Source organism: Canis lupus, chromosome 25 (genome assembly GCF_048164855.1).
Source record: "Canis lupus baileyi chromosome 25, mCanLup2.hap1, whole genome shotgun sequence".
Classification (NCBI taxonomy): Eukaryota; Metazoa; Chordata; class Mammalia; order Carnivora; family Canidae; genus Canis; species Canis lupus.
This window is the reverse complement of record NC_132862.1, coordinates 11,446,915-11,464,111: the sequence shown is the minus strand read 5'-3', so window position 1 is coordinate 11,464,111 and position 17,197 is coordinate 11,446,915. Positions and strand designations below refer to the sequence as shown.

The 17,197-nt window shown below is 39.8% G+C and overlaps 1 protein-coding gene and 1 long non-coding RNA gene across 5 annotated transcripts in view; one reads left to right on the top strand and one right to left on the bottom strand.

The window, feature by feature from the left end:
- Positions 1 to 17,197, bottom strand: part of PRICKLE1 (prickle planar cell polarity protein 1) — a 110,522-nt gene that overhangs the window by 38,378 nt on the left and 54,947 nt on the right. The gene's annotated exons all lie outside the window — the stretch shown is intronic.
- LOC140617256 (uncharacterized) overlaps positions 4,590 to 17,197 on the top strand; it is a 37,883-nt gene continuing 25,275 nt past the window's right edge. Inside the window, exon 1 of the long non-coding RNA XR_012017484.1 lies at positions 4,590 to 4,724. This is a non-coding gene — a long non-coding RNA (uncharacterized lncRNA). The remainder of the gene's footprint in view (positions 4,725 to 17,197) is intronic.

Here is a 17,197-nt window from a genome sequence, read left to right as displayed (position 1 = left end):
TTGAGGCAAGTGCTATTCCCATTGATGTAAATTAATTACCGTCCCCCAGTTAACTGTTTTATTGCACGGGAGAATTTTCTGCAGCGAGCAGTAGATTACTGTAAGGAGAACTTCTGGAGGGACTAACATCCCTTCCCCATCACACCATCGATGAAGGTTGCATCGCACTGAGCAGGAGGCAGAACATGAATGATGTTGACAGATATTTCGAAAGCCAGCACATCTGTGTTGATTTAATGCGGAGAAAGAGAAGATGACTATAGGCTAGTCATGTGATAGATGATATGTAAGCTTATCACCAGGCTGAATCGCAATATTGACAGTATTAATTTTTCCTCATTAGCCAGAGAACAAGGTAAAAACATATCTGAGGATACACAGTAGGATTAGATTACCAGTCCTGTTCCCGTGTGATTTTTATCAGGGTATGAAATGCAATTATGTCAATCTCATTGAATTAATCCATCAATTTGTCACTTGGGGGTTTTGCAAAAGTTAACTGTATAAACAAATGAGAGTGCAAGTACATTTTGATGATGATTGAGAACACTTTTTACATTTTTAAAAAGGATCATCACATGTAAGAGTCCTTCTTTTGTACTGGTTACGGTGGAAAATGAAAAGTATGGAGAATGTGGCTCCGACGGAGGCAACAGGAAAAGGGGAAGGGGTGGAATGTTGGCCCTGGACTAAGTATTTTTATAAAGGATCCTCCATACTCATACTGCTTAAGGGCACTATGAAGTTTATTATATGGCAATAATCTTAGCACAACATATTTTCCTGTTAGAATATCCTGTACCATTACCTTGAACTTTTTTTGGCTTAAAACCGAAGTATGTCTGAACATTATGTGTAATGCAATTCCCACAAATGAGCTACTGTTTGAGGGGGAAAAAAAGGCAAGTGGTAATAAATCTGTAAATCCCTACTACGGTTTTCAGGATAACCTTTATTGGTCTGGGCTCAACAGTTTAATACGTGGGTATATAACATCTACCAAATTAGAAATGTAAAATCCATCAACGGATCTCATTGATACAGAACTGTGGCACAAATAGCTTTATTCTTCAGAGCGTTGTGTACTTATTATTTAGGGAGCTATTATAAAATGGCTTTATTGTTTATTTGCCTGTTGTTTGTTTAAAGGAAAAACAATAGGGAGAGAAATATGCTCTAAGTTAAACAACTGGGAATTATCTCAGAGTTGCCTGGCTTGAAACACAGTTGGGCAGAAAAGTATCAAAAGCATTAAAAAAAAAAAAAAAAAAAAAAGCATTGAAAAAAGGAAAAGGATTAATTCAGAGGGGGGAGTGGGTACACTTTCAGGGCCCCAGGGAGGCTGTGGTGCTCCACTCTGGAGTGTGGGATGGAGAGGAAGACACAGGGCTTGTCATTGTACTTCTGCTTCCGCCGACAATTGCCTGGAAGATCTTTACCCTCTGGGCCTCAGTTTCTCATCCTCAAAGTGGTAGATGATCTCTGAGGTCTTTTGACTGTGATATCCTGTAATTCTCTGATTTCTCCAGTTTAGAAAACCTAAGACTGGAGGTCAGCTGTATACATAGGGGGCCATTTTAAACCAACAGGCTGTTTTAAAATTCATTGCTATACCCCAGAGGGGTGAAGTAAAAACAACTGCACTTATTCCCTTTGAAAGCAGCAGCCTGCTGGCGGTGAGCATTGCTCTTGCAGAGAAGACCACAGACAGGGATGTGCCTGGAAGTCTGAGCAGACACACCAACCCCTTTTTGTCTCTTTTTGGTTTAGACAGTTTAAAACTTCAAATGAAAGTTCCCAGGCATGGACCCTAAATCCTCTAACTCATCTGCAACTCCTTAGTCTGAAATGGAAAATTCTATTTTGGGAAACTGTCTAGAGATGCATTTAGGCTAACGTGAAGGAAAAGATGGAAAGCAAACTTGAACATAAAACATGGGAACTCTCACAGAACTGATGAAAAAGGAAAATGAAATTCTTTCTTTAAAGCACACACCAGAATAAAGTTCTAAGGGACTCAAAAAGCATGTTCCCACAGCACCTGTCACTTCCCTACTATATTCTGTTCACCCCTTAATTATTTGTGTGATGTCTGTGGTCTCTTTTGGGCTGGAAGACTTCGGAGCATGGCGAATATGGCTGCTTTGCTCAGTCCTATATCCAAGAATTAGCCTAACACCCTCCAGGAAGAGGAGGACAGAGGTTTGTTGAGTGACTGAATGGCTGAATGATGAATACAAGTAATTTTAGGAGACTATCCAAGATGTGGAACACTCGGGATATTAGAATGTCAATTAAAAAATGACCACCATTTATCCCATTTTTTTTCTGCTTCCCATTCTACCAATGGCCTTTCCTAAGAAATAATTCATGCCTTTTGGTCTGAAAGATAATCAAAATCATTTTCCAGTTGGAAAGCACAAATTTTCTTTTTTTTTTTTTTTAAAGATTTCATTTATTTATTCATGACAGAGACAGAGAGAGAGAGAGACAGAGAGAGACAGAGAGAGGCAGAGACACAGGCAGAGGGAGAAGCAGGCTCCATGCAGGGAGCCTGACATGGGACTCGATCCTGGGTCTCCAGGATCACGTCCTGGGCCAAAGGCAGGCGCTTAAACCGTTGAGCCACCCAGGCTGCCCCAGCATAACATTTTCTTGAAAAAATCTTTAATTGGCTTTCATCTGTATTTTATACTTGGTATAATTAATTTTTTAAAATGGATAAACAGGGCAGCCCCAGTGGCTCAGCGGTTTAGCGCCGCCTTCAGCCCAGGGCCTGATCCTGGAGACCTGGGATCGAGTCCCACGTCAGGCTCCCTGCATGGAGCCTGCTTCTCCCTCTCTGCCTGTGTCTTTGCCCCCCTCCCCCCGTCATGAATAAATAAATAAAATCTTAAAAAAATAAAATAAAATGGGTAAACAAATGAATTCCCTGAATCGATGCTATTTTCCCCCAAATCTTTATTGAGATGGGCACTTGCAAGGTTTGCATTTTCGTAAGAAAATGGTCTGTGTCCTACATCTCTGTGTTATTACACAAGAGCCTATAAAACCTTTATCTACACGTCTAGCAATGACACTAACCTGCTCCGTTAAGAGCTCTAATAAAAAGTTGTGTGATAAAAATGCCAAGGCCTGCTTATCTGAAAAGATCCTCCCTAGTTCAAAGGGTCAGTTTCACACCAGGGTCCCAAAGTCTTATCAGCTGGCTCTTCAGAGCCTTGCCATTGTAAAACAAAGGATTCCTCTGACTGGCATGACAATGGTTCAATCACCAGACACTTCAAAAGAAGCAGGCCCTGCACAGGGGATGCCCTGAGTTTGCCCCTCACTGTGCTGTTTACACACAGGGTCCAACAGCTCATCCCACAACAAAGGCCAGGCAGGATAGTCAAGGGCACTGTGCCTGCAGAGTAGTCAAGGACTCTCTGGCTTTACCAATAAAGTCAGGGGAAAGCTTCAATTTAAACACCATTGACTCCATACACTGTGTTCTCAAAAGACAGGGTCTCATTACTCTACTAGGGTGAGGAAGCTTGCTGGGGTTAGGTGGTGGGGGTGGGGGTGGGGTGGGAGGATGGGGGGATGCAGTTCCACTTCAGGGGTTGCATCCTTAGTCCATAATTAGAATGGGAGAGAGGGAGAGAGAAAGAGAGAGAGAGAGAGAGAAAGAGAACTATGTCCACAAATAACCCAGAATAACCTGCAGGTGGTCCACACGGATTTTGCGGATGGGGATAAAAATCAGATTACAAGACTATACTGGCTTGCAAGATGCAAAGGGAAAGCCTGCAGGTATGAGGTTAACGGAAAGAAGAATTTATTGAATTCTCTATAAGGGTCTGGCCTTATTGGGGGAGGCTCTGACCTGTTGGCTTCATTTGTCTCACTTCCCTGAAAATCAAAAATAAATGCCTATATTCCCAAATCAGGGTCCATGGGGGAAAGGGTATGGAAATCCAGTATCTGTGAAAATGATTTAAAAGCTGACCTTTGAGATTCCCCAGCCTTTTTGGGGAGATATGTAGTAGAGACATCTATAAATAGCAGTATATCAAAGAAACTCAGGCATCGCCATGCTGGAAATAGGACGCTAACTGGGGGAAAGGAGGCTACATGGGGATCTCTTCTGGATCAAAGGTTAAGTTGTAAGGTTTTCTTTATTTTTCAAAGCTGGTGCCTTGGCTTTGTACACTCTAGGATGCCAGGGGTGTTTCAAAAACAAGCAAACAACTTCCCATGATTATAGGGAATCCTTTGTACATTGCAAAGGGCCTGGTGGCCTTGCTAGGGACCAAAAAGACTGTGAGGTCTATGAAACTGGAATCTGTTTCTTCTTCATAGGATCACTCGACCCTCACCAAGGTTATGCTTTTCCAGCACCAGTGTCTTGGTTCTTTTTAGGTTCCTGTCTCTGCTTCACCCCTAATGAGGTGCTAAATGCCCAACAAGATGGTCCTACTATAAACCAAACAAAAGGTTCAAAGTTCCCAGAGAGATAGATGGGTCTCTCCTTGCCAAGAAATAACGTCAACATTTCAGTGTACGTATTACACGTCCACCCCATGTACAGTGCATCCCCCGCCCTCTCTCTGCTGCATGCTCCTCGGCTCTTTCTCTGGAGTCATTTATCTTCATAGCACCTAGCCCCATCTGACGGATTATTATTTCACACCATCATCTCATTTGGCCCTGGCTCCTCGCACCGCCCTCTGCACCCCTAGGTATGTATACTCCGCAAACAAAAGGATTTCTGTCCATTTTGCTCACTGATGTAGCTCCAGAACCTGGAACATGGTAGGTACTCGATCAGTATTTGTTACGTAAATGCCTATAAGAAGCTACACTGGGCACTGGTATCAAGGAGGGTAGAGCTGCTCTTTGCCCTGAAGTGACTCACGATCTATTCCCTGTGGATTTTTCTGCATCTTCAATGGTTTCCTCATTTGTTATGTCTCTCTCTCTCTCTCTCTCTCTCAAATCTTTACTGGATCTCTTTAAAAAAATTATTATAAAATAATAATAAAACACAGCCACAATCTCATTGTATATTAGGAAGCTATTCAATTTAGTGTATGCAGTAGCCCCCAGACTATAACCATTCCAAAATACATTTGTTGCTTTTCAAAATCCTTTGGGGCATCATCGTTGCAATAAAATAGCCGAACAGTTGTATGGTATACAAATATATCCCCAAATCATGAAACATTAATGATCTAATAAAAGCAATTAGTTTCAGGTTGCAGCAACCGAAACTACATCTTCTATTCTGGGATTTAAGAACCTTTTCTTTTCTGCATTTCATATTTTCCTCTGTGGATTCCAGGAAACTATTAGATCCCCCACCAGATAGTTCTATCTCATGGCTCTTCAACAGAAGAAGAAACCTTCATCTTTTTTTTTTTAACCCCTGAATCTCCTGTCAGGGTTCCCATAAGAAATGGTTATCCAAATACAGCTTAATTGTTGCCACAAAGAATGCCTTCCCTAATGCATGCAGACCAACAGAAACACCTTGGGAAATTCAAGGGCTGATGAGATAAAATGAAATCTGAACAATTTATCTGTTACGTACTACCAAAGGACTTATCAAATTGAAAGACCCCCATTTCTTTTTTTTTTAAGACCCCCATTTCCAAAATAAAAGGAGAACAAAGTTTCTTTGTCCATCCTGGCCGATTCCATTTTTGAAATTTAGTTTCATTGAAATTACGCAAGCACATAGTCTAAAATTCAAACAATTCTAAAAGGCTTGTTTCGAAAAACATCAGTCCCCTGTTTCTCTCCTGCTTTGCTTCCCCAAAGTAACCACGTTCATCTCTTTGTATTCTTTTACTATCTATCTTCACTTACTCTGGGTAGCACAGAGATATTACTATTTTGATTTCTTTTAAGATTTCATTTACTTATAAATTTATTTGAGAGAGAGCACGCGCATGTGCACACACGACAGAAGGGGAGAGGCAGATGGAGAGGAAGAGAGAGAACCCCAGGCAGGCTCCACACCCAGCCTGGAGCCTGATGCTGGGGTCCGTCTCTTGACCCTGAGATCATGACCTGAGCCAAAATCAAGAGTCAGACCCTTAACCGACTGAGCCACCCAGGCAACCCATTTCTTTCTTTCTTTTTAAAACACATTATCGAACTGCAATAAAAAAATTTAAAAATAAAAATAAAACACATTATTTATTAACTTCTACCCTCACTCTATTCCATGCCCCTTTCATGGGAGTTAAACTTGTTGAAACCTTGCACACCTGCGATTCCATTTTATCCACCCTTAACTTCAAATGATGGAAGTTGGTGGATTACTGAATTCTAAGCCTGAACTGATTTCTCCCGAGAATTCTGGAGGCACTGCTCTGCTATCTTCTAGCTTTTAGTGTTGTCATTCTGATTTTTCATCCTTTACATGAAACCTGTTTGCTTGTTCCTCCTTTGGGAGGAAACAGAAAACCCTTTACATTCCCCATGTTCTAAAATTACCTGCGTCAGCACCTCGGCCTGTGCCTCTTTTCAAACACTGCACTGGCTATTTGGTGGGCCTTTCAATCCAGAAATTCATGTCCTACAGTTCAGGAAAATTTATAGAATTATTTCTTTGGTGACATCCTTCCCTTCATTTTCTCCTCCTTTTTTAGATGCTGGATCCCCTGAACCAGACTTCCAACTTTCTCACCTTTTCTCTCCTGTTTTGCATTTCTTAGTGTTTTTTACTTTCTAGGAAATTTCCTACATTGTAGCTTCCAAGACTTCCAGTGAATGGTTTCCATTTCTTCTCTCTTATTTTTAATTTCTAAGAGCACCTTCATTCGCCCATGAAGGTTCCTTATTTGTAGCATTCGGTTCCTGCCTGCTGGGTACAATATGTTCTCCTTTCCCACATGATATTAAATTTATATTTAAGTGTTTTTCACCCTAGGTAGTATCTGTCCTACCTGTTCTCTCTCTCTCTCTGCTCATTTCATATTAGATATTTCTTCCAGTATCTGATGATCCTTCACTATCTGTTCATATTTCACTAAAAAGCTGATTGTAAGCTATCTGTATTTAGGAGGTTGGGGCCAAGGAAAGGGAGCTTTTTCATTCTGTCTTCACTCTAAACTAAGATACTATAGGTTGGGGTGTTTCCTTGGGGAACCCCCAAAGTCAGTATCTTTAGTTTTGGGTTTTTTTTTTAAGATTTTATTTATTTATTCATGAGAGACACAGACTGAGAGAGAGAGAGAGGCAGAGACACAGGCAGAGGGAGAAGCAGGCTCCATGCAGGGAGCCCATTGCGGGACTCAATCCTGGGTCTCCAGGATCACACCCTGGGAGGAAGGCAGGCACTAAACCGCTGAGCCACCCAGGGATCCCAGTATCTTTAGTTTTGTGTCATCTTTACCCACCGTTCAGCTAACCAGATTCCTGTCTACAGGGTGAAACCTGGATGGAAAACATGGAAGCCAAGTTGAGGCGTCTTATCTGATTCCTCTGGTTTTGGTTAGGTACCTCTCCCTCAACTGCCTCAGAGGCGAGACAAACTCTGTTCTTCTCTCACCTAAGTATAGTTTCTTGAGCCTTTGGTGAGTTCTATGGTATAACTCAGACTGCTTCTCAACTTTCTCCACTTCTATATTAGGATCTGCCTCCTTGGGTCTTCCCCCATGCCCCTTTTTAAAAGATTTTTATTTGAGAGAGTGAGAGAGAAATAGAGAGAGAAAGTGCACACAAGCTGCAGGAGGGGCAGAGGGAGAGGGAGAAGTGGACTCCCAGTGAGCAGGGAGCCCAACACAGGGCTCGATCTCAGGACCCCGTGACCATGACTTAGGTCAAGGCAGATGTTTAACCGACTGAGCCACCCAGATGCCCCCGCCTTGGGTCTTCTAAATCAGTTACTAATTATCCTGTTTTCAGCCTCCAAATTAGTTATTGTCTTCTTTCCCATTCTCCTCAGTTGTGTGGGTCATCTCTTTTTTTAAAAAGATAATTTATTTACTATTATTTTAGTGAAATTTTGAAAGAAGACAGAGCCAAATATGTGTACTCAATTTGCCATCTTTAACCAGGGGTCCTTATTTCATTTCTTCCATGGGCTGGTTTTTAAGGCCAACTACCAGCCTCAATGCATCCTCCTAACTCAAGGACACCTTGCAGTCCCTGAGTCTGAGTTTGAAGGGAGAGGAGAGGAATTTCAGTTGATAAAAGGCAAATGTATCCTTTGATACTTAACCAACCGGGCACTTGAGAAGAAAAGTGGGTCATTTTCTTTGGTAGTCTGAAAGATGGTTTTCCTCTACATAATAGATGCATTTCTTTCTGCCCACCAGATAGACATGAATTTCTGGAGTTCAATGCAGGAGTTGAGAAGTCTCAGGACGTCTCTTCTAGACTTGAGCTTGTAATTCTAAAAATAAGAGATTTTAAAACCCAGCCTGATACCATGCTTTCATTTCATTAGCATGAAAACTGGCTTTACTGTAAATATTGGTTAAATTAAAAGCATCAAACATTTTTGAGGATAGATATCTTGATAACACTATGATTGCTTGCCTGCTAACTAGAATGATTTTTTGGACCCTGGAGAAATTCTCATTTTTTTTCAACTGAAGTGTCTCTCCCTAATAAGTACAAACAATAAGTATACAACATGCTGAAATCCATATGTTATGGATTTTTTAACGAAGCAAAGTTATTTAAGTTCTGACACTAACAACAGCTGCCGTCTTAATTTGAAAGTGTTAAAAATAGCTCAGTCATCCTTAATTTTCCTATATTTGTCCTTGCATCTGTCTTCCAATTTTAAAACTAAAATACTGTCAAATTCACCAATATAAAAGTTATAAGATGAATTTTAATCCTATTTTTATTTAAAACTTAACTATACTTACTATTACCATCCAGTTAAATGATCTTGAAATTTATTTGGCAATCATCTTCTCACTGAGGCAGGAATAATACATCTTATACTTTTCAAAAAGCTAGCAATAATATCCCTGTAGGCTCTGATAAACTAGAAGTTGCACTTATTCACAGGATAATCTTGGTTCATTTAACAGCTATGCTGCTCACCAGCTGTGCTAGCTCCCAGTACCACCGTTTCCCATTCTCTAAAATGGCAGCAATAATAGCACCTACATTATGATGTTGTTGCTGTGGGCAATAAGGTGATTAACACATACAAAGCACCATGCCTGCAGTGCACTGTGGCTTCATAATTGATAATTTCCTGATTTAGGAAAGTCAGATCCGAAATGTTGCAAGAAGGGTTACATCATTTCTCTCTTGTGGTACATGACCCTCAATTAGTAATCATTATCATCTATAATACTGAAAACTCTCTTCAACATGACAAATTCTTTTTTTTTTTTTTTTGTCGGGAGGGGGATGGGACAGAGGGAGAGGGAGAAAAAAATCCCAAACAGGCCCCATGCCCAGTGTAGAGTCGGACTTGGGGCTCGATCTCATGGCTCTGAGCCAAAATCAAGAGTTGGACACTTAACTGACTGAGCCCCCCAGACCCCCCAATGTGACAAGTTCCTAGTACCACTTTTCTCATAGCACTTTCCAGGGAACTAAACTGTTGCCTCCATTATGTGGTTAAAAGGTATTTACTGAATTTTCAGAACTAGCTGTAGACTTTTATCAACTAGAAGAGATTCTTCAGACCTTTGTGGCTCAATGTCCTTGATCAACTCCATCCCCTCCTCTGATCTGGGTGAGCAAATATTGACCAATCGTGGTGAAGGTAACAAAACAGCATTCCTACACTTAGTAAAATGGCCTATTCTTTGACTAATCCCCAGCTGGACGGACATTTACACAAAACTAGTCTCCATAATTCTAAACCAGGGATATGGTAGGTGAGGAAGCACCTCCAGAAGGAGTAGCTAAGCTAAAAGGGGTGGGGCGAAGTTGGAGACCTTAAAAACAAAGCTGAACTCTGAACCATGACTGTGACTGCTTTAACCCAACATTTACTTTATTTAGCAATTCAAATTACATTAAAGGAAGACCCATGTGTTTAGCAACACAGGCATATGATTTAAAAAAGAGTTGAGAGGGACGCCTGGGTGGCTCAGTGATTGAGTGTCTGCCTTTGGTTCAGGGAATGATCCTCAGATCCAGGATCTAATCCCGCATCCGGCTCCCCGTGGGGAGGCTGCTTCTCCCTCTGCCTATGTCTCTGCCTCTCTATCTCTCATAAATAAATAAATCTTTAAAAAAAAAAGTTGAGAAATACTGATCTAAACCATAATTTATCAATCTTCCTTGTCCCTACCAGTAGCAGTAGTGCAGCATGGTATATTTCTACCTGCAACACTGCCTGCCCCTATGGCTGCTGTGGTGCCCCTTCTTGCCACCGCTCGCTGCCTTATGTAGGGTAACCATATGTCCTATTTCACCCCAGAAAATCTTAGTTTGTGCCTCTTTTCTAGGCACGATTATTGACAACACCTTCTTTCACCCTCTCAAGTGGCCAGGTCTGGATGATAAACTAGAAGGTCACCCAAATCTATGGGTTACCAGATTTATGATGGATCTGCCGTCATTGAAGTAAGAAGGTTATATGGAATCTCCACAGGAACACGGATGGGTCTCCTACTACACATTGGGCACTGAGTCTCTCACCACACTCTTCCAACATAATCTAAAATATGGCAAAGAAACAGATAGAGCCTTGGCGGACAATGTCCATGAGAAAATTAACAGATAGTGGACTTTGCAGTAGGACAGTTAGAATGCGGACTCTCCCATTTACCAACTTCATGATGTGGAACATGTCATTCCATTCTCTCTTAGCCTCTTTTTCCTCAACTATGCAATGGAACTGTAAAATTTCCTTCACCGAGTTGTGATAGGGATTGAATGAGATGATGCATAGAAAGTGCTTAGCACAGTGGGGAGATGATGTGAACAAGGCCAATGGCAAAGGGCTCTTTATATTGTTTTATTTTAATTTAATTTAGGCCTCCTTTTAATTCATGTGCTGTCTACATTAATCTAACAATACATTTTCAATTTGAAAGATTTTTAACTTAAAGTTCTTTAATTTAGGCAGAACATCAAACTATTGATCAAATCTGGCTGGTTAATAATACAGTGAGGTATCTGAGGTATTGCAAACCTGAATGAGAGCTTCAAAGAAATTTCAGTATGTGCACAATCTGAATCAGATATAATACCATGACGTGTGCTGACATTTACTGGGAGAAGGATAAATGAGTTAAAGATATATCTTACAATCCATCTAGGCAATTTATATTACATTAGTATAAATATTAATTATATAATTGAAAGTCAAAAGAATGATGGTGAAAAACATTAAAGCCTTATTTTGAGAAAAATTGTATTTCTTTACTAATTATATATTTAATGGATGAAGGAAAATACCTTTCAATTAGGATGTAATTCAATCTCAAAATGGTTGTAAACAGAATCTAGTTAAAAGAGGTAACAGGAGAAATTAACCAGCCAGGCAAAATTCAGAAGAAATGCTTTTCTTGAAACCTATCCCATTTCTTCTAGAATTGAGAATGTCTTCTATGAAGACCATATCTCTACAAACCAACAGTGAAGAGTAAGATAATAACCCTCAAAACAAGCTAATTTGGTTTTAGTTATATAAATATTGCAAGTGAAATCAGTGGTTTTTAGGACGGCCACTTTCTACTTCACTTATACAACTAGAATAATGTGGAATTATAAGACTATAGTCCATCTGTAATAGAATCAGAACAAAGTGGCACAAATTTGACTGATATTTTTTTCTCCAATAATCTAGGCTGTATCTTAGCCTTGAAATTTGCAAATTAGGTACTGTCAATCTGGTTTCTAAATTATATCACAGCATGATCCACAAAATTACCATCTAGATGTGCCAACAGAAAGGCTATTTATCTGAAAACGTATCTTGTTTTAATAAATGTAACACACAGCCAAAAAAGATTCTATAAACTTTAAAATAAGAGCTGTGTACATCTGAGGCTAAGATGGCCTCGGTAATGTTAATAGCACCGCATGTGGCATTTTGCCATGGGAAACCCACCACTGCCTCAAGTGAGTTTTATTATTTTGGTGGCTGGACAAAGTTTTAGTTTTTTTTCATTAGCACATAGAATCTTTCTTTAAAGCAAGAAATTGGCAAATTTATTTTTAAAGTGGATACGTTACATAAATTTGATCTTAAGGGATCTAACAATTTTCAGTGAACTCTCCTGAAGAAAGCAAGCTTTGTGCTCCTCTGTCCATTTTATCCACAGCCATTTTAACAGAAAGGCTACCCAAGTCCCAGAGCAGTTCGTAGGAGTTTAAAAAAAAAAACAAAAACTTCTTAGAATAAAAAAAAAAAGTTGATTTATTCTGAAAGTCCCCTTCAAACTTAGAATAGCCATTTAAAGGTTACCCAAGATGCCCATTTTCTGAATTTTCTTGAAGTGCAGGGCAACTTTTAAATTTTGGACAAGATGGGGGGAACCAGGTCTTTTTTGTGCTACATCATAGCGAGGTCACCTGGTAAATATTCCAACGGACTATTTTTCATGCTACTGCATTTTTTCCCAGCTCCATTTGAAACGTAAGTTGATATATATCAACATAAGTTGATAACCACGTCTCTTGAGTCTTCCAACAACCAAGAAAGAAAAGGAGGGACACTCTGATGGAGGCAGTGGATTTTCACACATGTCACACATGTCGTTCACATACTCAGTGTTTCAGATGGCTCAAGAAATGCCCAATTATAAATACAAGCCCTCAAGGTGTATTAAAGGGTAAAAATCTAGGGTCACATTATGTAGTACAGGTGGAAATACAGCTATAAACACCGAACAGGTGATTTGGATAAGCCTGTAACTTTTATCTATATGCAAACTTATCCATCAAGACTCTCCCATCCCATACTTAAACAAAATTAAACCTTGTCAACCACAAAGTTCAGAATAAAGATCTTTGATGTCAAACATAGCATTCTGAAGCAAGTTTTTATTAACTAGGCATTTTGTAAATAACATTTATCTTCAAAGTACCAAACACAGTACCCATTCCCAGGCAAATAGTACGTGGTTAGGAACAACTGTGTTGAATTAATTTACGACCCTAAACATTCTTTCCTCTGAAATATATTTTAACACTTTAATTGAATTGACCATGGCTTCACTGAACTAATCAAAGGCACTTCCTATCTTTAAGCTAATTTTATTTCCACTAAAATGACCTATGCAATACGTGTAATTTGAAACAGCAACTACATCTGAAATACAGAAGCTCTATAAAATGTTGTTTTGTATAGAGTATTTGATTATGAAAATCAAGGCTACTCTAGGGCACTGCATGTTATAGAGAAACAAAGGACTGGTAAGTGCAAGCACCTGAATTTTAGCTATGTAATCTTGAGGGTTTTTTCCCGTAATCTTTCTACTAATCCAATAGATTTAAAGTGTTCCTGAAATACTGAAAGATGAACTGAAGTTAAACCACTGAATAAAAATTGTCAGTGCTAACCACTATTACATTTCTAAAATATTTATATTAAAATTCTTCTGTATCGGTTGTGATCCTTTTTAAATAGATATTTGTTTGAAAGATAGTGAGACACAGTGGTTAAGGACATGGGTTCTGGACACTGGAACGGGAATAGTAATGTAGAGGGCAAAAGAGTGATGGAAATGTCCTTTAGGAATAAGGAGGACAAATCTGGGCATTTTCCTACCTGGAGAGTAGTGAGGAGGTTCCATAGAGCACAAGTACAAAAATGGTGTATAGAGACGCATGCAGAAGTGGGCTGGGACCACTCTGCTAGAGACTTGCCTGTGAACTCTCCTGAGTAGTGACCCACTGGCATGTTCTGACAGGGTCAGGCCATGATCAGAATTGCCTCTTAGAATGATGACCATGGCCACAGTGTGGAAAATGGTTCAGGAGAGTCAGAAAGACCATGTAGGAGGCTGTGAAATAATGATGATGATGCCTTAAGCATGGCAAGGAGGATGACAGGATGATTGGAAGGGCGGTTCCCAGATAGAACCAATAGTCTATGGTGCTTGAGGTGACACAGGAGTGACAGTCAAAGATCGTGTGTCCAATGTGAAACTGTGGACAAGCATCATCTCTACACATTCAGGAGACTAAAACAATTAAGAAAAGAGATGAAGGGCAGCCCCCAGTGGCTCAGTGGTTTAGCGCTGCCTTCAGCCCAGGGCCTAATCCTGGAGATTAAAATAAAATAAATAAAAATAAAAAATAAAATTAAAATAAAAAATAAAAAAATAAAAATCTTAAAAAAGAAAAGAAAAGAGATGAAGTCATATGCAGCCACGGGGAAATGTAGAATTTTCCTAGAAGAGAACTGCTTCCTCTGCCCTCTTTCCATGGTGGAAGTTGAGATGGAACTCAAGATTCACTTAGCAGGAAACAGGAGGAAGCACTATCCAAAGCCCTGGATCAGACAAGGACAAGTATTCAGACTTCACTGGGAGCCCTAGAAGACTTGGTTTGTGTCTGGCATGGAGAGGGAACTTAATAAATGCTTGCTCGTTGACTTTGTTAAGCACAAAGCAAATGAAGTAGTGGACTGTGTCTCAAAATTACCTGAATCTTCTGAACCCAACTGTGCCTTGATTTCTTCGTTTATAAAATGGAGATGAAAATGTTAGAGGGGTGCCTGGTGGCTCAGTCGGTTAAGCATCTGCCTTCGGCTCAGGTCATGATCCCAGGGTCTTGGGATGGAGCCCCATGTCCAGCTCCCTGCTCAGTGGGGAGTCTGGTTGTTCCTCTCCCTCTGCCCCTTTCCCCACTCATGAGCATGCATGCAAGTAATGAGTACATGCTCTCTCAAGTAAATAAAATATTTTGAAAAAGAAAATGGTAGAAATTAAAAAAAGAAAATTTGTGAAATAAGTAAGATGTGATTAAGAAGTATTTATGTTGGGGGGATCCCTGGGTGGCTCAGCGGTTTAGTATCTGCCTTTGGCCCAGGGCGTGGTCCTGGAGTCCCAGGATTAAGTCCCACGTCAGGTGTCTGCATGGAGCCTGCTTCTCCCTCTGCCTGTGTCTCTGCCTCTCTCTCTCTGTGTCTCTCATGAATAAATTAATAAAATCTTAAAAAAAGAAGTATGTCCTGAAATACTGAAAATACTGAAATACTGAAATATTTCAGTCTCTGCCTCTCTCTCTCTCTGTGTCTCTCATGAATAAATTAATAAAATCTTAAAAAATAAAATCTTAAAAAAAGAAGTATGTCCTGAAATACTGAAAAAGGTAACTAATTCTGTATCTAATGATACATAATCTGTGAAATATTTTATATATACTCTGTACTATTTCATGTCTATCTAAACTTTTACTATCTTTTTTTGCCATAAAGCAACTAAAAAGGATAAAGTACAAGTTTTCTCAAATTTATATGGGAAAGCTACATTTGTACCTAAGTCTTAGCTGTGGCAAGGAAAAATACTTGTTTCAAGAGGGCTCCTAAATTTTGAAAAAACAGCATTTGCAAGAAGTCTTCATACGTCAAAAGAAAAGAATGTAATACTGACAGCCTGGCTTTGTATCTGCCTTTAAATGTCATTTCATTATAAAACATAGTCTATGGTGCTTGAGGTGACACAGGGGTGACAGTCAAAGATCGTGTGTCCAATGTGAAACTGTGGACAAGCATCACCTCTACACATTCAGGAGACTAAAACAATTAAGAAAAGAGATGAAGGGTAGCCCCAGTGGCTCAGCGGTTTAGTGCCGCCTTAGGCCTGGGGTATGATCCTGGAGACCCAGGATCGAGTCCCACGTCGGGCTCCCTGCATGGAGCCTGCTTCTCCCTCTGCCTGTGTCTCTGCCTCTCTTTCTCTCTGTCTCATGAATAAATAAATAAAATCTTAAAAAATTTGTTTTTGATTTGCCAGAAATTTTTATATTCTATCAATAAGGTAGAATTTGATGTATTCAGATTATCTGTCATCTGTGGTTTCAGTTATCCACAGTCAGCTGGGTCCAGAAGCAGATGATCCTCCTTCTGACACACTGCCAGAGGGTCAACAGTCGCCTCATGCTGCATCACACTGCCCACATCCTACACCTCACTTCACCTCGTCATGTACACACTTTATCATCTCATATCATCCACAAGAAGGGTGAGGACAGGACAGTGAGATATTTTGAGAGAGACCACATTCACACTCTTATTATGCTATGTTGTTATCATTGGTCTGCTTTATTATTAGTTGTTGTTAATCTCGTACTGTGCCCAATTTATAAATTAAACTTTATCATAGGTATGTATAGAAAAAATAATATATACAGGGTTTCATACTCTCCAAGGTTTCAGCCATCTATTAGGGTCTTGGAATGTATCCCCCATGGAGAAGGCTAGATTACTGTATAACAGCTAAACTCCATTTGTCCTTTTTTTTATATTTAGTTTTTTAAAAATTAAAAAAAATAAAAATAAATTTTTAAAAGATTTTGTTTACTTATTTATAGAAAGCACAAGTAGGGAAAAGGACAGAGGGAAAAGGAGAGAGACTCTCAAGCAGACTCCAGGCTGAGTGTGGAGCCTGATGTGGGGCTCAATCCCGCGATTCTGAGATCATGACCTGAGCCAAAATCAAGAGTTGGGCAGACCTACTTGGCAAAATCAAGCTTGGGTGGACCTAATGAGCCACCCAAGCACCCCAACAGCTAAACTCCATTTGATATCCTATAGTCCATGCTCAGAAAATATCCCTTGACACACCTGTTAGAATGGCCCAAATCCAGAACACTGACAGCATCAAATGCTAGTAAGAATGTGGAGCAGGAGCTGTCATTCATTGCTGATGGGAATGAAAAATGGTACACTCTGGAAGACAGTTTGGTGGTTTCTTACAAAACTAAACATATTCTTACCATATGATCCAGCACTAGTGTTTCTTGGTATCTACCCAAAGGGATTAAAAATTTATGTCTACATAAAAACCTGCACATGGATATTTATAGCAGCTTTATTCATAACTGCCCAAACTTGGAAGCAACCAAGATGTCCTTCAGTAAATGAATGGATAAATTAATTGTAGTCCATCCAGGCAATGGAATATTATTCAGAGCTCAAAGAAAGGAGCTATGAAGCTATGAGAAGACATGGAGGAAACTAAAATGATTATTACTAAGTGAAAGGAGCCAATCTGGAAAGGCTACATACTCTATGATGCCAACTACACGACATTCCAGAAAAGGCAAA